Source organism: Panthera leo, chromosome F3, assembly GCF_018350215.1.
Source record: "Panthera leo isolate Ple1 chromosome F3, P.leo_Ple1_pat1.1, whole genome shotgun sequence".
Lineage (NCBI taxonomy): Eukaryota > Metazoa > Chordata > Mammalia > Carnivora > Felidae > Panthera > Panthera leo.
The window spans coordinates 4,340,838-4,365,500 of NC_056696.1; the positions used below are offsets into that span (position 1 = coordinate 4,340,838).

At 38.2% G+C, this 24,663-nt stretch overlaps 1 protein-coding gene and 1 long non-coding RNA gene across 3 annotated transcripts in view; both read left to right on the forward strand.

The window, feature by feature from the left end:
• The window catches only part of SMYD3 (SET and MYND domain containing 3), a 690,952-nt gene that overhangs the window by 55,024 nt on the left and 611,265 nt on the right, over positions 1–24,663 (forward strand). The window lies entirely within an intron of this gene.
• LOC122211467 lies at positions 16,781–18,960 on the forward strand. Its single transcript, XR_006198691.1, has 3 exons — positions 16,781–16,863; positions 17,873–18,012; positions 18,421–18,960. It is a non-coding gene; the product is annotated as an uncharacterized LOC122211467 (long non-coding RNA).

Consider the following 24,663-nt stretch of genomic DNA (forward strand, 5'->3'; position numbering starts at 1 on the left):
TTTGATAATAATTGAGCAGACTTTGTAAAATTTGGGTGTGTGTGGGTAATGGATTGTGCATTTTTACTGTAAGAACATCTTATGTACAGGAACCAGGTTGTGGCCTGATGGAGAGCACTTGAGTGTGAATTGGTTATGGTAAGAGAATAGCTGAAGGGGCTGGTCAGAACTAGGTTGAAAAAGGCCTTCTGGACCATGGTAGGGTATTTGGACATCATTCTCTGAGAGCCACATGAGAATTTCCCATGAAGGAGTAATGGGAGGAGACTGGTTTTTACAGGTCACTCTGTGGTCAGTCTCAGCCTGGGGTGGCAAGAAATTGGCCATATGGACATGAATTAAGATGCTCTTTTAAAAGTCTAGGCAGAGGTGATGGAGGTGCTTACAGGCTGTGGCATTGAGGGTGAAAAGAGCTTAAATTTGGGGAGGTAGACATTTTAGGGCTGTTTGGCTTCAGTGCAGGGTCAGATTTCATCAGTCAGGTCCACTCCATGTACACGGTAGAGGCTAATGAACCTGGGTCTTAGGTACACCATGCCCTTCCTCTGTGTCCTTCATGACTCTGATCCTGTGTCTGTCTGGTTCATCATTCCTTAGCCGTGTCTCCAGTTTTCCAGTCTTGTAGTTACTTCTTAAACCTGACTATAGAAATTCGGCTTTTGGTTATCACTCACCCTCATACCAGTCATATGTGGATGCTTTGAGGGCTAAGATGAGACAAACAGAAAACAACTACCCAGTCTTACAGGGGAGATAGGCATACACATAGTTACTATAAATCGTATTCAATGCTTTCATGAAGGTATGGACAGAGTACTGTGGAAGCAAAGAGGAAGGACTGCCTGATGCTCCTGTGGTCAGTTAAGAGAGAGGGAGAGTAAAAGCTCTAGTTTAGTGCTGGTGGATGAGTATGTCAGCTAGGAGAGAATTTGAGGTACCTATGGGATATTCAGGTGGAGATTATCAGGAGAGGGTTGGCGTGATGGATGTATGTGAAGGAGCAGTAGGCCTGGACCGTGACCGCTCATCAGAGAAACTAACCAACAACAAAACAGGCCCTGTCACTACACATGGAGACTCTGATTTAATTAACCTGGGATAGGGACCCAGCTTGGTATGTTCTAAATGACTGAGGTGATGCTAATATGCAGCTAGAGGTGACAGTCATTTTATTTCAGGGAGAGGTTTTCTTGGAGATAGTTGAGTATAGCTGATAGCCGAAGCCTTATGTATAGATCAGTTTGGGAACAGGGAGAATTAGAAGAAAAAAGAACCAGACAAAAACCCTAATTAGGGAACGCCAGCATTGTGGTTGGAGGCAAGGATGTGCCAGCTGAGGGGAACCTGCAAACACAGTCCCTAAATCTTAATTGCACCCTGTTTTAATTTACGTTATTAATGTATGTTTTGTGTAATCTTCTTTCTTATGATCCGGAGTGATTTTGTATTGGGATACCTTTAATGCCTGATTCACATATATATTTTGATTGACAGGCTGATGAAACTGATAAACATTAATCCTTTTGTCACTGATGTGGAAAATCATGACCTTTAATTCTCATCCACAGCAAATATCTGTATCTGCCTCCAAGTTTATTTAGAAGAAGAATGCATGAAAGTAACAATTTCCAAGAATCCATTTTATTTTCTGAATTCAAAGTCACCTGTCATTTTTGCCATAAATTCTTTGAGGCATGAAATAGCCTGCCAGTTGTCTATTGCTCTCAAAGTTAATGAATGGTTATCAATTTATCATGGGTAATAACCTAGCTGCAAATTGTAAAGAAGGCATTCTGTCACTTCCTAGCATTTTTGCCTCAAGGCTGTATCTGCCTTTTCTGCAGGATTGGGAGGTTCCGTCTCCCTAAAGCTTTTAACAGAGCACATTTCTTACTTGGAAACCTCTTTACACTTTCTAATAGTGCAGTGAAATATTAGCTGGTATATCTTGCTTTGTGTGATAGATTTTGTGTAAATAAAATTTCTTGTACATGTCGGATGCCATAATTTTACATTGAACCAATGCAGCATTTTAGGTTTAGAGGTATTTAATTTTTATTTCCAATTCATTATTCTGCTCAGTTCTTACAAGTAAAATGTAGTGATTTTCCAGCTCTCTAGCTTCTTGGTTAGGTAGTTAATGATTGGAAAAATGGGACTGTTTCAAGGAACCTTACTTTTTAAAGGTAATTCCCCACCTCCCAAAAAAGAGAACTCTGTAACATGAGCTTTTTCCAGATCGAGTACTTGGACTTGGCTGTATCCTTATTTAAAGACAGCAACACAACAAACCGGGTCCATATCTTAGGCAACTTCACATTTCAGGCACTGAGCATAATATAATTCAGTACATATTTGTTGAATTGAATTAATGTGAACCGTCACTCTACTTCCTCAGTTGTAAGTTTGTGGTGTTGTAAAGTGTCCCATACTTAGGGAGGACAGTGATTTAACCCCGTATGTGGGTTTTATCCTCACAACATAAACAGACGCACAGCTAACTGTTTCTTTTCATTTACAGACTTAAGAATTTCAGTCCCAGTTCTTTCATTGTTAAAGAGCTGCCCTCAGAACAACTGGTCCTGTTGTTTTATGTAAGAATTCTTGGTGTATTTTTATCTGTTTCATTTTGGCTTCTTCAAAGGAGCCGTGCACAGTGACTTGTGTATAGAAGTGTTTAGATTACTTAGTGACTGCTTTAATGAAGCAGGAGAATAAATATTACTGAGATTTCTTTGAGGTTTTAGTGTGTTTTCAGTAATCTCTGATCAGTTATTACCATTGCTATAGGTTATTTACTTCTATATTCTTAAAAAGCTCCAAATCCTCTCGGCTTCTAAAAGTTGGAGGAAATAAAATTCTGCTCTGATTGACTGCTTTTTGTATTCTCATTCCTAAAACATATATGGGAAAGCAGAGAGAAATTCTTCTATTATTAGTTAGCCTTATTTTATTTCATGCATTGCTTTGTGTTCTCTTTGTGTGTTTATTCTATGTCTCCAACCATATAATCAGTATTTTCCTTGATGGAACCATATCTTATGTTTCATTATAAGTGGTGCAGAGAGTTGTGCTCATAGTAGGAACTGTGTAAATTGTTGACTGGTTGCTTGGCTGACTGAGAAGTTATGGGCCTCACCTTGACACTGAAGGCATTTAACCCTATCAAAATGCACAACAGCTTTTTATGGATGCATATCTGTCCTATAAAAATATTTCCTAGAGAGAATTGCAGTTTCCCTTCTCAACTCATTTCATAGCTGAATGAGCCTTACTTTTCAGGGAGCATATTTCTGTATTTCTTCAGGATTTCTCTTTCTGCAGTGTGAACAATTTTCTCACACATGGACCTAATGTGAGTCAGCTGGGCGGAAGCAGCTGTCTTCATCTGGGCATTAACTGCTCAACTTTAGTCAAGGTTCTTAACTAGAATAGGAGCCAATGAGAAGATCCACGTGTACCTTTTAGATTTTCCCCTTCTGTCTCTTTGTTTGGAAAGTTGGTGTTTTTCAGGTAGTAAACATGTTCACTGTTGTGTGAGCAGTTGAGGCTTACTAATAATTTGCCGAAAAGCTCCTCTGTATCCTGTCCATGCTCTTGGGCTGGTGACACAAGACATTACAGTTGTTGAGGGCTGGCCTTAAATTGGATATAAACAGATTACTTACCTGATCCAGGTAGGTGGGGGAAGGGAAGGGTGGGTCTTTTAAGCTTGGTACTTTTAAGTACCTTCTTTTAAGTTACTCTTGTAGCTTAGGTGCTTGAGGAGCCCTTGGCGTCTTTTGAATATCTCACTTCCTATTCATTTGGAGGTCGTATTCACTGATAAACTAGCAGAGATGTAAAGTTTTATTCAAATAGGAGCTGTATATTTCTTTTTAATTCCAGTTAGGTTTTTTTTTTCTTGTCACTAGTATAAAGGGCACCTTTATTATAAATATATTTTCTAAGTTTTTGTTGTTAACATATCAAAATACTATTGCTTATTTATTTGATGTTTTGTAATCAACCACTCTACTAAATACTCATTTCTAACAGCATTTTGGTTTCTTCCCCCTTGGGTTTTCTAGCTACAGTCATAACATCTGAATGTATAGGTACTTTTTTCTTCTTTCCAGTATAAAGATTTATATAGTGTGGTGGTGACGAGCTTGGGCTCTTGAACCACTCCCTGGCTGGGTTTTTATGGCACTTTCAATAACTCGCTAGTGTGTGACTTTAGGCCAGTTATTTCTCTATGTCCTTCCATCTCCCCATCTGTAAAATGGGATAATAATAGTACACTTTATAGGATTGTTATGAAGATTATATGAATTAAATTAATATTTATAAAGTGCTTAAAACAGTGTCTGGCACATAGTAAGCACCATAAAAATGGTTGATGAATAAAAAAAAGCATATCTTTTTTCCCTTGCATTGGCTAATACTTCTAGATCAAAGTTAAAAAATGATGGTGAGGGCTCCTGGGTGGTTCAGTGGGTTAAGCGTCTGACTCTTGATTTTGGCTCAGGTCATGATGTCATCGTTTATGAGTTCAAGCCCCATATCAGGCTCTGTGCTGACAGTATGGAGCCTGGTTGGGATTCTTTCTCTCTCTGCCCCTCCCTGACTTCTATGCCCGTGCACATGCATGCACCTCTCTCTCTCTCTCTCTCAAAATAAATAAACTTAAAAAAAAAATGATGGTGAGCTTGCTTCATTCCTTCTGATGCTTCGTTATTTTAATGTTTCAGTCATGTTTCCAATGAAACATTAGAGAGTTTTGGACCGATATAAAATTTTGCGTTTTTCAGTTATATTAAATAGTCATCTATTGCTACTTTGCTAAGTGTTAAAAGTCAGGAATGATTTAAAAATTTTGTCTTGGGGCGCCTGCGTGGCTCAGTCAGTTAAGCGTCCGACTTCAACTCAGGTCACGATCTTGCGGTCCGTGAGTTCGAGCCCCGTGTTGGGCTCTGGGCTGATGGCTCAGAGCCTGGAGCCTGTTTCAGATTCTGTGTCTCCCTCTATCTCTGCCCCTCGCCCGTTCATGCTCTGTCTCTCTCTATCTCAAAAATAAATAACGTTAAAAAAAAAATTGTCTTATGCTTTTTGGCATACACTGAGATGATCATTAACTTTTCTTTTTTCTATTTATATGGTTCTTTATATGAGTAAATTTCCTACTATTCAACTCTTCTTGCATCAGTGGAATGAATACATTGTGCTCATAGCTTATCTTTGACTTAGAGCACTTCTGTGCTCTTTCGGTGTTACTTTTAAAGTTTTTGCATTAATGTTTGTAAGTGAGATTTGACAGTAATTTGTCATCTGTTCCTTGTCAGGTTTTGGTGTCTGTGTGATGCTGTAGTATTTGACAGTTTTCTTTCTTTTTCTATATGCTAGGAAAGTTTACATTGTATTGTTTCTTTTTTTTTTTTTTAAATTAAAAGAGTATTAAATTAGGAAGGGAGTGAGAGATTTAGTCTAGCTGTCTTAATGTTATAGATGAAGAAACAGTGGCTTGTTTATAGCTACTTGATGGTAGCTACCTAGGTGTTAGCAGTTGGGGTTGTGCAATGGGGGTGAAGAAGTAACATTTATTAAGCATAGACTTAGGCATTTGAAAACAATATCATACTTTTGATGTATGCGTTAAATGTAGGTTTGCTCATTTGAAATCTATAGTCAAGAGTATAAAATCTTATTGATTTTTAAAAAAATGGACTTTTCCCCCCAATGAACAGTTTTAGATTCATAGCAAAATTGAGTGGAAAGCACAGAGAGTTCCCATATGTCCCTACCCCTGCACCTGTACAGCCTCACCCACTGTCAACATCCCCCCACTGGGTTCGCTCATGGAGTTGGTTGTACATTCTGTGGGTCTGAACGAATGTATGATTGCATGTGTCCATCAGCAGAGTAGCACACAATTGTTTCACTGCCCTAAAAATCCTGTGCCCTGCCTATTCATCCCTCCCTTTCCCTTGACCCCTGGAAACCACCAATATATATTTAAGAATTTTTTTTAACATTTATTTATTTTGAGAGAGAGAGAGAGAGACAGAGCATGAGTGGGGAAGGGGCATAGAGGGAGACAGAATCCAAAGCAGGCTCCAGGCTCTGAACTGTCAGCACCGAGCCCTACACAGGGCTTGAACCCACAAACTGTGAGATCATGACTTGAGCTGAAGTCCGAGGCTTAACCGACTGAGCCATCCAGGTGCTCCAGAACCACTGATACTTTTATTATGTCCATAATTTTGCCTTTTCCAGAATGTCACACAATTGGAATCATATAATGTGTAGCCTCTTCAGATTGGCTTCTTTTACTTAGTAATATGATTTAAGTTTTCTCTGTGCCTTTTCAATGGATAGCTCAGTATTTTTTTTAATCGCTACATTATATTCCATTGTCTCAATAAAATTCTAATGGTTTTAGATGGCTGAATGTCTTTCCTGAAGATCATAGCTCAGTCTCCTCTTAATCCCAGAGTCTAGTCAGTCAGTGAACAAACATTTATTGGAATCCAACAAAGTGCTTTGCCATTCTCCTAGGCTGTGGTGATACAGCAGTGATCAAGACAGACGTGAGCTAAGCCTGTCCTCATGGAACCTGGGATACTTTCTAGAATCCAACAGGTGCCTGGTCGAAATGTATTTTTGCTCATGGCCCATCAACTCATTTAGAGTCTTTGTCTTGTTTTCAAATATGGTAATACACATCTACTTCCACTAGGTGGTGGTAGAGTCATGTACCCAGATTAATTTGCGCCGTAATTAAATCACTAATTGTTTGCTTGTAAATACAGTTCTCTTTATAGTAAGTAAAATTTAAATCTGTTTATATTAATTCACTCGAATGTAATCACTAATTAAAATAAGAACTTTTAACACATCTTTCAGAATGAATCCCAATAAGTAAAATTTCTCAAAATTTTAAGTTTGTCTTTCTTTGTGTAATAATGAAAATGTATTGAGATTTGGCAACATGACAGGCATTGTGCTAGTATTGGGGATTTGGAGTTGAGTATGATCCCCTTTTTGTCTTTGGTATGTTACAATTTGATGAGGGAAAAGAGATCCAATACATGCAGTGAAATGTCTGTGTCTTAATTGAGCCATTAGATGAGACCTGACAGGTGCTGCACCTGTGTAACCCAAATCCACCTCGAGTTACAGATCATTACCATTTTGGGGTGGCTATTTTAAGGGCCCTGTGCAGACTGAGTAAGCAGAGGAAGCCAGGTGCGAGATAAATGGCGATGATCAAACCAAGCATTTACTGAGAGGGTAACCTGGTTTATTTATCAGTTCAGATTCAGCCCTTGTGAATCCTGGATGTACTTTGGTTTTGTCCCTGAGATTTTACATGAAGTGGTTTTGGTGGTTTTCTTTCACTTGTAGGCAAGACAGTATATCCATGCTAGACTGCCCATCCTTTACTTTCTAAGATGGGGGACTTGGTCCTATACTCCAAGTAACTTAATTTAAAAAACAAGCAAAACGAAAAAAACCTTCCAAACCTAATGGCAGAAGGTTATTGAATCACAGGATTAAATGTTTCAATGGTGAAAATCATAGCCTACTCAAAACAGCTGACTTCACTGAGCCCTTACTCTGTGCTGGGCACTGTCATCATCTCTTTTCTAGGGCAGCCCTAAATAGTAGGTGGTCAGTGTTCCTTGCGCTGGGAACATCAGTGAGCAAACTCATGTTGAAAGAGATTATAGAATTTGCGTAACATCATAGCTAAAGGAGTCAACTTTTGAAACCCAGGTCTTTCTGGTTCTAAAGCAAGACCTCCCCTCGCCCCTCCCCCTTAACCCCCCAACTATACTGTTCTGTCTTGGAAGGAATATTTAAGTTACAGAATAAAAATGCTACAGGGGCGCCTGGGTGGCTCAGTCGGTTGAGCATCTGACTTCGGCTCAGGTCATGATCTCACAGTTTGTGGGTTTGAGCCCCACATCAGGCTCTGTGCTGACCGCTTGCTCAGAGCCTGGAGCCTGTTTCAGATTCTGTGTCTCCTTCTCTCTCTGCCCCTCCCCCGCTCACACTTTGTCTCACTCTGTTTCTCAAAAATAAATAAATGTAAAAAAAATTTTTTTTTAAATGCCACAAAAATAAAATGAGGATTTTAAATTATTTTTTTCCTAGTTGTGGAAGAAAATGAACACCATCCAAATGAGAACAACGAATGGCTATTTATTCAGAACTTGGTAGAGTAAGGGGGTCCGCCATCATCACTTTCAGATGGCAGAGATTCGAAGGCAAGCAGTGGAGTGGGGAAGCTTCATAGTGGAAAAAAAGGGCGGTTCAGGTATGCTCTGATTAGGGCTGTTTGCATGAGGAAGCTGGAGGCAGGCTAATTAGAAGCAGGACAAATGAAGGAAGCTGTCCGTTATTAATTAATCCTGGTCATTTGGGGCTGATTGTTCTGGAAGTTATTGATTGGCTTCCTGAACTGGTTGTGAGAGATTGTACTCTGGCTTCCTGTACTGGTTACTGTTGATAATGGGTTGGCTTCCTGGGCTGGTTGCTGCAAGTTGTGGGTCATAATTCTATTTTTATAGATGGTCTGCCATCATCCAATTTTGTATGTGTTGGGGATGGGTATTTCTTGCTATAGGATTGATTATATAATATATATTCAAATGTATTTTCATAGGATTATGACAGTTTGACTTCTGGAAAGGGAAGAGTAGAGGAAGAAGAGGGAATAGTTTCTTGAACATCTGTCGTATCCCTGTCTCCATGAATTGGTTCTCATGGTGTGCTCTCAGGGGCAGCAACCTTATCACTTCTCAGCCTTTTGGCTAAGATCAAGCGTAGGAGCAGCAACCTCAGCATCATGTGGAATTTGTTACTGATGCAGACAGTCAGCCCTCATCCCAGACCCATGGAACCAGAAACCCCGAGTGGGACCCAGCAGTTGGTTTTTTCACAAGCCCTGCAGGTGGCTGTGACCCATGCTAAAGTAGAGAACCACTGCTTTATACTGAGGATTCCTAATAACCACAGGCAGGTTAGACTATAGTCCTGTTTCATAGTTAAGAAAATGAGATTGGCACCTTGCTCTGGGAAGTAGGGAAATGGTAGAGGCAGGAGTGGAATCCAGGCCAGCGGGACCGGAAAAACCATGCTCAGTCAAGCTTCATGCAACAAAATACTGCATCAGTTTCCTAGAGCTGCCTTAATAAATTAACACAGATTTGGTGGTTTACAAGAGAAATTCATTCTCTCAGAGTTCTGAAGATCAGGAATCTGAAACCACGCTGTTGGCAGGGCCTTCTCTGAAGGCTGTAGGGAGAATCCTTGAGTCTTCTGAACTTCTGGTGGCTCCCAGCTCCGTGGCGTTTCTCGGCTTGCAATTCCAAGACTCCAAGCTCTTCCTCTGCTGCCACATGCTTTCTTCCTGTGTGTCTGTGTCTCTGCCTGTCTTCTCTGTGTGTTATTTTCTTATAAGGACATCAATCATTGAATTTAGGATCCACCCAATATAGTATGACCTCATCTTAACTAATGAGATCTGCAAAGACCCTGTTTCCAAATAAGGTCACATTCACAAGTTCCTGGGTTTCGGTAGGATATGTTAGTATCTTTTTGAGGGCCACCATTCAACCCACTCAAGAACCATGCTCAGTCCCCTGCTTGAAAAATTATTACTTTATGGTAAAAATACAAAACAAACCAATCTTGTTTACACGTCAAGTATATGAAAATGTTAGGGTCCATTCTTTACTGATCTTACTTCCTACAAGTAGCCCCAGCTTACTGGACTCTAGCCACACTATCTTTTTACGGTTTTTGAAACGCCCAAAGTAGGGTTTTTGTCCTGTTTCCATTGCCTGGGTTTCTCACCCTCCAGATGATACAGGCTATTCCCTCAAATTCATTTGGGTCTCTCCCCAATGCCATCTTATCAGAAGGGTACTCTCTAAAATATGTATACTCTGTATCATTCTTCATCACTCTGCTGCTTTATTTTTCTTCTGTGCACTTACCGCCATCTGATATATTACCTAATTATTTCTCTGGCTGTTGTTTGTCTCCAGAAACTATAATGTAAGCCCATGATAGTAGAGATTCTGTTGTTTATTAATATACCCCCAGCACCTAAAAAGTCTCTGGCACATGGTAAATATTTAGCAGATAATTTTGAATTAATTTAAATGAATGAGTGGTGATTTTCTTTAGTAGAGAAATAACCTTTGAAAAAGGAGATGACTTTTTAAATCACATTGTATTAAAACCCAGCAGCTTAAAGAAGTTCCTAGTTGTCAAATTTGGGACAGTTTGAATATTTGACTGTAGCTTTTGGAATAAGTAAAAGTATTTGATCTATAGTGGTACTCAAAAAGAGTAGTGGATTGGGAGGAGGAGGGAGGGGAGAGAGAAACAAGAAGGAAACCTCTACCTTGCAGAAGAATGCCTTCTCATGAGTATAGATGAATGATAGAAAATCACCACTTTGAGATATTCTTGCAAAAATATTTCACTTGAATCTAATCAATCCTGTGCTGAACTTCAAGGATTTAGGAAACACAGGGGATAGAGAAGGTAAATGACCTCAAGAGGAAAAAAGTCACATAAGTTCAAAATGCATGACATTTAATAAGACAGTTTTCTGGAACGTTTGAAAAAGTCATTGTCATAAAAAAACGTGTGTGTATGTGTGTGCGTGAGAGAGAGAGAGAGAGAGAGAGAGAGAGAGAGAGAGAGAGTTTCTGGACTAAAGGAAACTGTAGAGACATAATTACCACTTGTGATGTATGAGTTTAGATTGGATCCAGGTTGAAGGGGGAAGTGATAACAAACATTCTGTCACCGATTGGAGACATTTGAACACAGATTGCATAGTAAATAATATGTAATTACTATTTATTTTCTTGGGTGGGATAACATGTGATCGTATTAGAGATGCTATTCTTACAAATCCCATGCTGAAGGTTTTGGGCGTGGTTATCAGGATTTCTGCAGTTTTCAAATGGGTGAGCAAAAGAACATACACGTGTGTATGTTGGGGCGATGGAGCAGATGTGGCAAATTGTTAACAGATGTTGAATCTGGGGGAGGACATATTAGTGATCATTGTATTTTTTTCCCTTCAACTTTTTTATCTGAAAAAAGTGGGAGGAAAATAAGGAAAAAGGTTTTCTTAGAAGGCTGCATGTGAAAGAAGAGTACTGAGCAATCCAAGTGGTGATTATGTGGCAGCTAATCCTCAGAGGAGGTGAGGCTGCCTTGGACTGGGGAAGAGTGTTGACTGAGGAATTGACTGAGCATGAAGCTGGTCTGTCCACCGTGATTTATGATGTGTGCGTGTCCTTCTAGCTCACACATGGGGGTATTTCTGTAGACTATAAGCTTGAAAAAGAAATATTGGAAAGACCATCATCCTTGTATCGAGAGAATCAATCTTAAAGCACAGGTGAAACCACTTCAGGTTTGTGGCTGTGACTCAGTCTCTCTCACTGTTTCTCTCTCTCAGATATTTGGGAAAGAAACTACAGGGGTTATGTTTGTTTGCAAATATCAAATATTTTTTTTTTGTTTTTTTTTGTTTGTTTTTTTAACCTCGTCATAAGCCTGATACTTTCCTCTGGCTTTTATAGCCAGTAGTCAGTTTCTCTGTTTTGAAGCAATCAGTTATGGTATTGATTTTACAAGTATTCTTTTCTCCTACTGCATTTCGTTATTCAACATTAAGGAAGTTAATAGGACCAAAAAAGTCTGGTGCACACTGTAATTCGCTTATTTAATCACCTATCCAATTTCTCAGATAAAGGCAAAACATCACAGATTACCTTACAGTTAATTCTAGTTTCCAGAGGAAATGACGTGATGATTATAATGCTTTTAACACTTCAATAAAATTTTTATTTGTAGGATTTGGTATTGCTTCTTGAAAACTATCTGGCTTAAGATCTAGAACTTGCTCTGAGTTATGGTATCATAACATTAGGATGCCATTTCTAAGTTACTCTTACTGCAGTAATAGGAAATTCCTTTTAATAATGCAGTGTCATCAGTGTCATTACATGCCTCAACTTTTCAGAAAAGTCTGTAAAATTTGTCCCCGTGTGGTACCGGTCTAAATCGTAGATACATTTTAATTGAAAATTTAGAAACGAAGCCTTTCATAGACATCCCTTTGTAGACTCAAAGCACCAGCTTGAATGGGTTTAGAAAAGCAGTACCTGTTAGATCGTATCTCTAATGTGAAAATTACATTTACTACGATGAGCACATGTTCTCTCCCAAATCAGTTTATTGGATAATATATCTTTTTTTACTTTTGATGTTCTTTGGAGGATTATGTTCATTTATATAGTAAATTGTTGCACCTTGTTAGAGAAATCTAATTATTTCCAGAGTTGCCTCTAGGACCCAGGTGCAACACATTATCTTATGGGTGTAGCATTGTGATGTCTCGATTCTCTGCCTATTGGCTGTTTGCTCCATGTAGTGAGTGATACTGTGGAGTACTCCACGTAGTATCATAGTTTGTTCTGTAGTAAAATAAGCCATGATTTTGGGTTGCCGAATCTTCTTCACCATTTAATTATTTGTTCTTTGTTTTTAGAGGCAATTGATATAATTGAGTCTTCTGATTTACCTTACTAAATGAGGAGGTATAGATGAAAAAACAAACCAGTGGTAGCAAAGTTTGAAATGGAATGGAATTAACTGCTTATAATCTTGAGTGAACTTGATCTGTGGAGAAATTCATTGGTTATATGTTCATGTTATTCAGTCTTAACAGACGTCTAGTAGTATCTTTTTTTATGACTTATTAAGGTAATGCCTTCATTTCTAGAAATTTTTTGTTGATTTTTTTGGATGTCCTCTCAAAGGCAAAGCTCCAGGCACATTTCAGAAGTGAGAATGTTTGTGATATTAAGTCTGGGTCATTCAGGCAAATTAAGTTCTTATCTGCACTAAGCTCTCCCAGACAAATGACTGGAAGTCCCCTCCGTACTTCCGCAAATTAAATTCCTAATCTCTTGGTTTGCAAAAGACTATGTCTTAACACCTGTAGCGGTTTTCTAACTCAGCTCTCTTAAGTTCATTTTCTTTGTAGTTAACCATGTCATATGCTATTAGACTCTGGGCACCTTAAACAATTTGAAATTCAGATAAAGATTTGTGAATGGCTTAAAATAGTAGAATCTTCTTAGTGCTATTTATTATCCCTCAGGTGACTAGTAAGAAGGGAAACTTTTTATGTTCTTCCTTAATTGTGGTCTGATTGGGGTTAGACTCATGGAAGGCAGTTGTAGAGACATAGGACAGACTTGCAATTGAAAACAGTATGTTTCCATTTTGTCTGCGTTGACTGTTAACAAGGTTTTTCTTACTCATAGCCCAAACTGCTGGCCATTAGTACTTACTGAGTGTCTACTACATGCTAGGTTTGGTGTTAAGTGCCTCATGTTATCTCATTCAATCCTCATAACATTTCAGTGCGCCACTAAAATAAGATCACTATGTCACCACTGCCACCATCCTCTTCATGACATCATCATCATCACTTGTGTTTTATAGATGAGGAAGCTGAGCCTTAAGGAAATAAAGGGCTTATCACATGTGCCCTTTATTATGTTGAGGTATGATCCTTAGCCTAGTTTGTTGAGAGTTTTTTCAGGAGTGGATATTGAATTTTGTCAAATGATTTATCTACATCTGTTGAAATGATTGTATGATTTTTGTATTTTTGAAATGGTGAAATGTTGAAAGCTTTTTCTCTAAAATGAGGAACAGGACAAGGAAATCTGATCTCTCCACTCCTAGTCAACATAGAACCGTAAGTCTTAGAGCAGTCAGACAAGAACAAAAACTGAAGGCATCTGAATCGGAAAGGAAGAAATAAAATTACTTGTTTGTAGGTGACATGGTCTTATATATAGAAAGTCCTAAGGACTCCACTGAATAACTGTTAGAATAAGTGAATTCAGTAGAGTTATAGGATATAAAATCTGATGTAATGTACAGCATGGGGACTATAGTTGACAGGACTGTATTGTGTATTTGGAAGTTGCTAGGAGAATAGATCTCAAAGGTTCTCACCCCTGCAAAATACTGTAGCTATGTGAGGTGATGGATGTGTTAACCAACCTTATTGTGGTAATATTAAATAATTACGTTGTGTACCTTAAACTTACACAGTGTTATTTGTCAGTTATATCTCAATAAAGCTGAAAACAAAGGCGGATAAAGGAATTTATTCAAAGTCACATGGCTCATAAGTGGTAGAGCTGGAATCCAGACTCTGTGTTTGGTGATTCCAGTCTGAACTCTGCACCCCTGTGTTGTACTTACATATTTAAAGATTTCAGTCTTGTGTCGTAATTCTGCTTCTGTGCTTAGGACATTATGTTGGACAGTTTTCACAGTTCATTTCCTTGGCTTTCAATTTGAGTTCAGCTCTGGAGCTGTTTCTTAGATTAGTCTTTAAACCAGGGTATATGTGTGCCTGGGGTTTCATGGAAACTTTTCAGGGATTTTACATGCAAAAATAGTTTTAATGGTATTTAGATGCTCAATGTATGTATTTACTTTCCTAAAATTGGTTTCCTGAGAGCTCTTGTGGCTGGCTGATTCTCCTTTCCTACCTTTCCATTCACAAATTGCTTTTCTCCCACTTGACAGAGAAGGTCATGCTTCTTACCCAGCATGAATCTTTCAATAGTTGATTGCCTCAGGGAGCAAAATCCTCTGGTTCTCCCAATAAAGGGACCATTTAAGAATTCTTAGCTCCTGAATGAGAATTTATAAATAGTAAAGCAGAGAGAGCTTTGGTCAGAATCATAGATGGGGCAGAGTCTTAATTTATCTTGGTGACAAATTCATGGCACGATTCCATGCTTTATTTCTTTCTTTTAGAATTGGACTTGATTGGCGTGTGTGTGTGTGTGTGTGTGTGTGTGTGTGTGTGTGTATAGGGGGTAGGGAAATTTGCAGAGAAGGCAGATTAGTACATTTATTTGAATTGAAAAATGAGGTCAGGCTTTTCTGAATGAAAGTAAGTTTGATTTGGTTTATTGATTTGACAATGAGGACAGACTTAGCAATTAGATTGTTTAGTGGACATATTTCATTAAATGAGTGAAATCTACAGCTCCCAGGGTTGCAACAATAATATGATTAAAATACATATATTCCTTGGTATGTATATAATTATATTTATTATGTATATGTACATATATGTATGCCCATATATATGTATGTGTGTGTACATGTATCTAAATAAATACATATATAAATATATATATATAGTGAAATATTATTCACCCATAAAAAAGAATGAAATTCTGCCTTTTGAGATAACATGGATCAACCTGGAGGATGTTATGTTAAGTGAAATAAGCCAAATACAGAAAGATAAATACTGTATGATATCATTTATATGTGAAATCTAAAAAGGTTAAACTCACAGAACCAGTGAGTTCAATGGTGATTGCCAAGGGCAGGCTAAGGGATAGGGGAAATGGGGAGATGTTGGTCAGAGGGTACAAACTTTTATTTATAAGATGAATAGGTTCTGGGGTTCTAATGAATAACATTGTAACTTTAGTTTATAGTAGTGTATTGTATACTTGAAATTTGCTAAGGTTGTAGATCTTAAATGTTCTCATCACACACACACACACACACACACACACACACACACACACCCCCCATGTGAAGTGATGGATGTGTCCATATGTCTTTTATGAATAGATGATTTTTGTCAGTTATACCTCAATAAAGCTGGAAAAATAAAACGAAATACATACATACTGTGATGGAAATTACATCCTCATTAAACTTATGATAAAAATTTAAGTTGTCAACCTTAAAAATATCAGAAGAGTACAAGATTCTCTCAGAGGTGCAAAAGCTGAGGACTTGAACCACATGTTGTTAGACAACTGTGTCCTCTCACCTGCCCCCACATCAGCACATGGAGAAATGTCAAATTGGAGGATCAAACTAAAAATTATTAAACAGAGCTTAGCGTTTATTATAATCTTATTCCTTGCTGAAACTAGTGGAACTAATTAGCAAGAGGAAATTGAACAAATTTTTTATGCCAGAGTATGTGTAGGTGAACTCCAATGTTGATGCAGGAAGTAAGAGAGTAAAAAACAAAACAACTACAAGGAATACCCAAAATAGAGCTACCACAAGTTTTTCATTTAAATAAGAACATTGTCAATACAGTGGAACTTGAAGTGGAACTTCAAGTCTGGAGTTGGGTACATGGAACGCTTTTTATGGGGAGTTGGTAGGCAAGAATCCTAGGAGAAGTGCAGTGGGTGGCCTGAAGTTAGGGGGACACGCCAGCATGTGCAGAGAGCGGGAAAGCTAACTTTCCTTCCCGGGGCATTAGATTCCTACCTGAGTTTATGTCCTGTGATCATCCACTCATTCCCTTTTTGCCCTGCTCATCTCACAGAAGCTTTGAGAGAGTAGAGCCAGTGTTTGCCTTAATGATTGTGCTTCACCGGTGACCTGTATAGCATGTGTTCGTTTGAAGCCGTAGACGTCTGGCCTAGTTGAATACCCAGTTCAAAGAAAGAAAGAGTTAACTTGACCTCCGGCTGTTTTCCATGTCCACATCAGTACATTTCTTTATCTTAATATTGTCTTTCCTTTTCTCATTTTTTTATGTGACGACTTTTACTTATTCTACCTCTTCTCACCAAACCTTTTCAATAGTCTTTTAATGGAAAATTTCCCTTAAGGGTCCATTTCTTTTGTCCCCTGTGCTCTAGTTCTAATGGATTATTACATCACCCCTTCCTTGCCTGATGAAAAGGCACGTCACGATAGGACTCAGCAGCACCCCTGTGCTCTCATAGCACTCCTATATGATAGCACTTGTCACATGACACAGTACGTGGGGGTGTGTGAACTGGATTCCTCAGCCAAGATGTGAGAACTCTGAAAGCATGTATTATCTGTGGTTCTTCAGTGCTTCCCGTAGAGGCTGTCACATGGGAGGAATTATATGCCTGTTGACTGAATGAATGGATATGCAAACATCAAAGACATCCGAGAGAAAGTAGTGAAAAAAAGAGACTAGTAATAGTATTAGTCAGTGTTTATAGTATGTTCATTATGTGCCGTAATAAGTGCTTTGTGTGTGCTAACTCATGGAATTCTCACAACCGTTCCATGAGTTCTCAAATTCTATTTCATAGATTGAAGATAAGTGAGAGTGGCTTGGAAACTCAGCTTTAACTCATTATTAAATGGAAAATACAAAGGAAGCCTTTGGAGTCTAGGTGGCATGATAGCATGGGCATTTTGGCAGAAGACTGTGAGCCCTAGACAGGCTCTCTGGGTTCAGATCCTGGCTGTGACTTTCATTAGCTGTGTAACTTATTGGCCAAGTATGCCTTGATTTGCTCATCTGCAAAAAGGGGTTGACAGTAAAATGTAGCGTAGGCAATTGTTGTGGACACTAAATGAGTTAATGTGTGCAACATGCTGAGGTGGTACCTTGCAAAAGTGAACGGCCACTGAATGTTAAGCATTATTTCATCAATGACAATATTATTATTTTTACATAACAATTAAGTGTTTTGAATGTCTTACTGCTGGCTATCTTCTTTGTTTGCTTTTTCAGACAAGAAGGCTTTAGGGGAGTGTATTTTCTATATGAATGTGAAGTTACTAGACCCTAAGATGTCAATATTGTTAATTTAGGGAAGATGAGAAGCCATTCTTTGTTTCAGTGCTTCTGGTGAGCCACTAGGATGCTGTCCAATTACTTGCAGATTTTAAAGTTCCCATGAGCTCAGAAAAGGAGTGAGTGACCTGGCCAATTCTTGAATAAAGGTCATTAGTAACAAGTAATATCAACTTACTGTTTTAAAATTACCTCCGTTTGCTCGTCAAGGTGGTGCACTGGTGGTACTTTTCACACAGGAATCTGGTGATAGGGAAATGGGATAACCCGGAGCCACTGTGATCATAAATTCTGCAGCTTTGTTACAGACCATGACTTTGCTCTGGCGGTGAAGTGACCTTGAAACAAAGGTATTTTTTTTTACTTGAATAAGTTAGTATACGTGAATAAGATCTAAGAAAGGACCACTGTAGAATGAATTTTACTTCTAATAATTACTCTTCAGGGCTCTTCCTCTGGGTATCCTAGTGAGCTCTTCCAAAGTCTTGGGGGAAGAAAAGTTCCTCCTTCTATGCATGTCTGCACATGAATGTGCTTGTTTGTGAAAGGCCAAGGGGAGGGGCACAGAACGAGATTAAGGGTTACCTATAATTTGCTTCCGCATAATATGGCCAGATCGGAGGACCGTGTTCCTACCCCACCAACAGGCGTGCATCATTCTCAGTGGCCTTTAAACCAAGCAACAGGCAGAGATAACCTTACCACACATGGCATCGAGGGTATTGTTCCATTCACGGAAGGATTTCTTCCTCTCTTAGGAAAGTACAAAGGAAGGGTATACCAGGACATTCAGAAAGGTGGTCACAGATGAGAAAGCGCCAACCCTATAATTATGAAGGGGATTTCGTGAACCTTTTCTCTGAAAGCTTTTGGTGCTGCTGCAGTCGTTTGAATTACCTTCTGTGTTCCAGTAAAGTAGTCAAACATGAGACTCTCCTTTCTTGTTGCATCAAAATCAAGATTTTCAGCTTCACCTTAAATATGTTTGCTTTATTTTAATTTAGTTGTTGGACCTCCAGAGTCTTTCTTTTTTTTCATAGACATGTACTTGTTGATTTGAGGAGAGGGTTCCTACATCAATAGGTTCTGCCTGAAAAGACTTCTATAAATTTGAGTTTGTAAATTAAAAAAAAAGTATATTCTGATTATTTGCCCTGTGACTCTAAACATCATTAAATACTTGTATTCAGTTTGTTCATCAGTATAGTGAGCACAGAAACTCACAGGCATTCTTATGAGAATGAAAGAACTAATGGCAAATGCTAAGTCTAGTTCTTGGCATACGGTAGGTAGTCAATATGACACAGGTATCTTTTATTATTCATTCTTTTTGTTTTTTTTTAGACAGTGTGAACAGGAGAGAGGTGCAGAGGGAGAGAGAGAGAGAATCAGGCTCCACGCTCAGCATGGAGCCCAATGTGGGGCTCGATCCCACAACCCTGGGATCATGACTTGAGCCAAAATCAAGTCAGTTGCTTAACCTACTGAGCCACCAAGGAGCCCCTATTATTGTTCATTTTTAATGATATTTAGTGACATAGGTAAATGATCATATTGAATGATAAAAGTAAATTACAAAATGGTATCCTGGGTCTTTTTTTAAAATTTTAAAATTTTATTTTGGAGGGAGTGAGAGTGTGTGTGGGGGAGAGGGGCAGTGGGAGGTGGAGGCAGAGGGAGAGAGAGCAAGAGAGAGAGATTGAAAATCTTAAGCAGGCTCCATGCTCAGCACGGAGCCCAACACGGGCTCAATCCCATGACCCTGGGATAATGACCTTAGCCGAAATCAAGAATCAGATGCATAACTGACTGAGCCACCAAAATGGTATCCCAAAATGGTATCCTAGGTCTTGAAAAGTAAATATGTTTTTGTGTGTGTATTGATTTATCAGTGGTTGTCTTTCTGGGTGATGGCATTATTTTCTTCTGTTTATTTTTCTTATTAGTTTACAGTGTAACACTTTCCGCATTCTCTCTAAACGTGACTATTTGAGTGAAAGGTTTTTTGTTTCTTCTTTTTTTAAAGAATGCTGTTGAAAACTCTAACTCCCTTCAGAAATGTTTAACTTGTATGTTATTTATACTGGATTAAAAAAAAAAAACAAAACAGAAAAGGGAAAAAAAAAAAAAGAAATAATGTTTAACCTTTTTTCAGCCAGAGGGTAAATTGAGGATTACCCCCCCTGTACTTTGAGGTAGTATTGCAACATATAGGGGTGACATTTGGTGTTGAGATAGTTAAGTTATTGATGGAAAAAATGTAGAATTATTGGATGGCTGATCATCATAAACCTCTCTCAAAATCCATTTTGAAAAGTATCTGAATTAGGTTTTTAGCTGTCTGAGGTAATACTAGGCGATCTGCCAATCACATTTTTATTTCTCATGAATTATATTTGGGTTAAAGGATCAAAACCCTGGCTTATGCTATGGTGATAAAATTTCTGTCAGAACTTAAAATTCAAAATACAAAGTAGTAACTATTGTCTTCATGTTAAGATATTAAAAATCTTAGAATGTGGGGCGGCACCTTGGTGGCTCAGTAGCTTGAGCATCTGACTTCGACTCAGGTCATGATCTCATGGTTTTACTGCTGAAAAGTCTTAGACTTAGTAATTTACAGCCTTACTTAACATATTCAGGCCTGAAGTATCAATTCCCCATGTGAAAGAGGTCTCCTGTTTTCTGTGTACATACAGCAGCCTGTTTGCCTATAATTAGTGGAATGTTTTGGTGGTTTCTCTAGATTGTTTTAATTATTTTAGTCTTAAATTTATAGACTTATTAAATGCAGCCTTTTGATACTAATAAAACAGAAGGATGGTGTTCAAGCGTGGGGAAGAAATATCCAGAGATCCTTGCTTCTTGTGACTGTAGTAGTCACTGTGAGTCAGGTACCTCAGAATGTTCTATGAGTAACAAAAATGAAGCATAGCTTGTTGTCTGCAAAGCAGAATATGGTAGGTGTTACCTAGAACTGCACTGTCCAGTACAATAGCTAGTAGACACTTGTGGTTAAATTAATTTAAATATAAAAATTGAGTATTTTAGTTACATATCTAAATGTTAAGTGTTCAGTAGCTACATATGGCTAGTGGCTTTTGTACTGGACAGTGAAGATATAGACCATTTCTACTGTTGCAGAGAGTTCTATTGGACACGACCATCTAGAGGGTCCAAAACACGGTTATGGTTTATTGTGTAACCCATGAATGTGTCAGAACTGCTGTATGTCATTTGTGGAGATGATTTGCTGAGTAAAACCATGGAGCCAGAGAAGTTTTCTTTATATCTGAAGAGAGAAATTTAGAAACAGAAAATAAACGTATCTAAAAAAACAAAACAAGGGGTGCCTGGCTGGCTCAGTTGGTGGAATGTGCGAATCTTGATCTTGGGGTTGTGAGTTTGAGCCCCACGTTGGGCATAAGATTACGTAAAAATAAAATCCTTAAAAAATAAATAAAAAATAAAAACCAAAATAGAACAATAGCAACAATATCCTCTTCAAAACTCAAAACACCCACACAAGGGATTTGTTTATAAACACATCAATTTTTAAAAAACCTTTTATTGAACCATCTTATATAGTATATAGTATCTATGTCTAATATATATACAGTTCCTGTAAAAGCATGTGTTACAGGTTGATGCACTTTTACAAATTGAACACCACAGTGTCACTGGCACACCGTGTGCCTTCCTTTGTGTTGAAAGTGTTGCAGCTTGCTTATTAATTAAGGAATGTATTTTTACTTTTAAATATTAAATGACTTGAGATACTATGTCATAAGAAAACTCTTTAATATGAAATAAAAATTAAATTTTGAAATAAAATTTAATTGAGGTTGTATTTCCAATCCTCTGTAGTATAAATACTGTCTCTAATTTGTGAAACAAAATTAAACAGGAATGTAAGAAGCAACAAAAGCACTATTTGTGAACATTTGAGAGAAACTTTTCTTTTTTAATGTTTATTTATTTATTTTGAGAGAGAGAGAGCATGCATGAGCGGGAGAGGAGCAGAGAAAGAGGGAGAGAGAGAAACCCAAGCAGCCTCCCTGCCCAGCATGGAGCTGGACGTGGGGCTTGATCCCACGACTGTGAGATTGTGACCTGAGCTTCAATCAAGAGTCAGTCACCTGACTGAGCCACCCGGGTTCCCTGAGAGAAACTTTCTTGAATGTTTAATCCCTCCTGGTCACTGAAGGAGCACTTGCACTTGGGACACATGGGAACCACCAGTTCTTCTGTGAATTGCCAGAATTCCATTTCATGTGCACTGAAGAAGAGGAACCTACAGACTCACTTCAGATTTAGGATTAAAATAAATATTTAACCAATGAATGTAATAAGTTAGAGTGGTTAAACTGTCCCCAAAAGAATGTTTACTTCGGTAGCACATATACTAAACTGTTTCAAAAGGGGACAATAAAAATACTAGTTTTTTTCCAGTTGTAACATGCAAAGTTTGGGGCTTTGATGATGATGAAAAACCAAAGCATGGAAACTGATTGGTTTCTAGACTTTTTGTTTTGTACCTACATACTTAACTCCAAAAATGGGAAAGTTAGTAGGAAAATGATAGTCACGTGAAAGTTTTTAATTTTAGCAATTTATTTTATAGATATTTCATGTAATAAATCTTTAGATGCAATTTCTTATGGGCTAATACATAATTTTTAAATCCTATTTACTGAAGAAGTTAATAGATTGTTTTGTATCTGTGGGTTGTTTTTTTTTTCCTTTTCTAAATTTTTAATTGAAGTATAGTTGACATAGTATTAAATTGGTTTTACATTTTTTTTAAATGTTTATTTATTTTCGAGAGAGAGACAGAGCATGAGCCGGGGAGGGGCAGAGAGAGAGAGACACAGAATCTGAAGCAGGCTCCAGGCTCTGAGCTGTGTCAGCACAGAGCCCGACACGGGGCTCGAACTCACGAACCAGGAGATCATGACCTGAGCCAAAGTCGGACATGCAACAGGTACTCTGGTTTCAGATGTACAACATAGTGATTCCACATTATGAAATACTCACCATGATAAGTGTGTTACAATATTAGACTACATTCCCTATGCTATACTTCTCATCCTATGTATGTTAATGGTCTGCAGCAAAGCTTTTTACTATCTATTATAGACTTTCTTTTCAGATTTTTTTTGGACTAGAAATCATAAAAATGTATTTTATATCTTGAGTTAGTACAAACACACGTATGTTTATAACTGAAATCAGTAAATAACACCTCCATTGCTGTGATGTGGTATATATTTTATTCTATTCATCTTTAATCTCTTGTTTAGTTCCCTTAAAAAATGCCCTACGAAATTGATTTTACATCTCACTAATGAGTTGCAGCTGTCTATGTTGAAAATCCTATTCTAATCTTGTGTAGAAGCCAAAGTTTGGCAGTTGCTAATTATTAAGGAACCCTGCTTTCCAGCATCTACATGTGGGACTGCTGGTATAGTTGTTCCTCTTCAAGGCCACTGTTGACCATCCAAATTCAGATCTGCCCCTGTCAGCAAACACATGAGCTCCTACTGCCTTTTACATCTTGTGGCCATTCTTCTCTAATCTTGCCTGACTCGTGTCTGCTTAAAACTTTGACAGCGGTATAAAGTCTGCCCACTTTATTGTGACTAGGTGTTTATTGTGGTCCAAGGGAAGGGTCACAGTTGTTCTCAGGGAGAGTCTGCAAACTGAGCCATCGCTCCTTCCTCAATTTTTTTTTTTTTTTACCCATTTTTACAAAAATCGAGATTAAATGCATATAACATAAAATTCACGTTAGCCATTTTAAAGTGTACATTTTTTTCTTAAGCATATTCAGTGTTGTGCAAGCGCTGTTTAATCCCAGAACATTTATATCGCTCCAAAAAGAAGTGCTGTACCTCCCAACTTTCCTCTCCCACACCCCCTAGCAACCTCTAGTCTATTTTCTGTCTTTGTGGATTTGCCTTTTCTGGACAATTCATATGTGAAATCATACAATGTGTGACTTTCTGGATTGATTTCTTTCACTTAGCATAATGTTTTCAAGGTTCATCCATGTTGTAGTATGTGTTAGTACTTTAAAAAAATTTTATTTTAATTTTTATTAAAATTTTTTTTATTTGTTTATTTTTGAGAGAGAGACAGAGAGAGAGAGAGGGACAGAGTGTGGGCAGGGGAGGGGCAGAGAGAGAGGGAGATACAGAATCTGAAGGCTCCAGGCTCCAGGTTCTGAGCTGTCAGCACAGAGCCCGACGCGGGGCTCGAACTCGCAAACTGCGAGATCATGACCTGAGCCGAAGTTGGACGCTTAACCGACTGAGCCACCCAGGTGCCTCTATTTGATTTTATTTTTTATAGTAAGTAGGCTCCACACCCAAAGTGGGGCTCGAACTCATGACCCTGAGATTAAGAGTTGTGCACCACTGACTGAGCCAGCCAGCCACCCTGCGTGTGTTGGGACTTAATTCCTCCTTTTTTTTTTTTTTTTTTTTTTTTTTGAAACTGAGCTATAGTTAACCTATAGCATTATATTAGTTTCAGGTATACAATAGTAATGATTTGATATTTTGTGTATATTGTGAATAAATTCCTTTTTATGGCTGAGTGATATTCCATTGTATGAATATACCACCACATTTTGTTTATCCACTCATCAGTTGATGGAGTTCTTTTTCCATTTTCTATTATGAGTAATGCTGTTGGAAACATTTGTGAATAAGTTTTTATGTGAATATAATGCTTTTATTTCGTGTGTGGGTGTGTGTGTGTGTGTGTGTGTGTATTTGGGAGTGGGTCATATCATACCATAACTGGGTCATATCATAACTCTGTCTTTGAGGACCTGCCAAACTTTTCCGTAACGGCTGCACTATTGTACACAGCAGTGTGTGAGGGTTTCAGCTGTCTACATCCTCAACACTTATTTCCATTTTTTAAAAAGTTATTACAGCCATTCTAGTGGGTGTTAAATGGTCTTTCATTGTGGTTTGATTTGCATTCCTCTA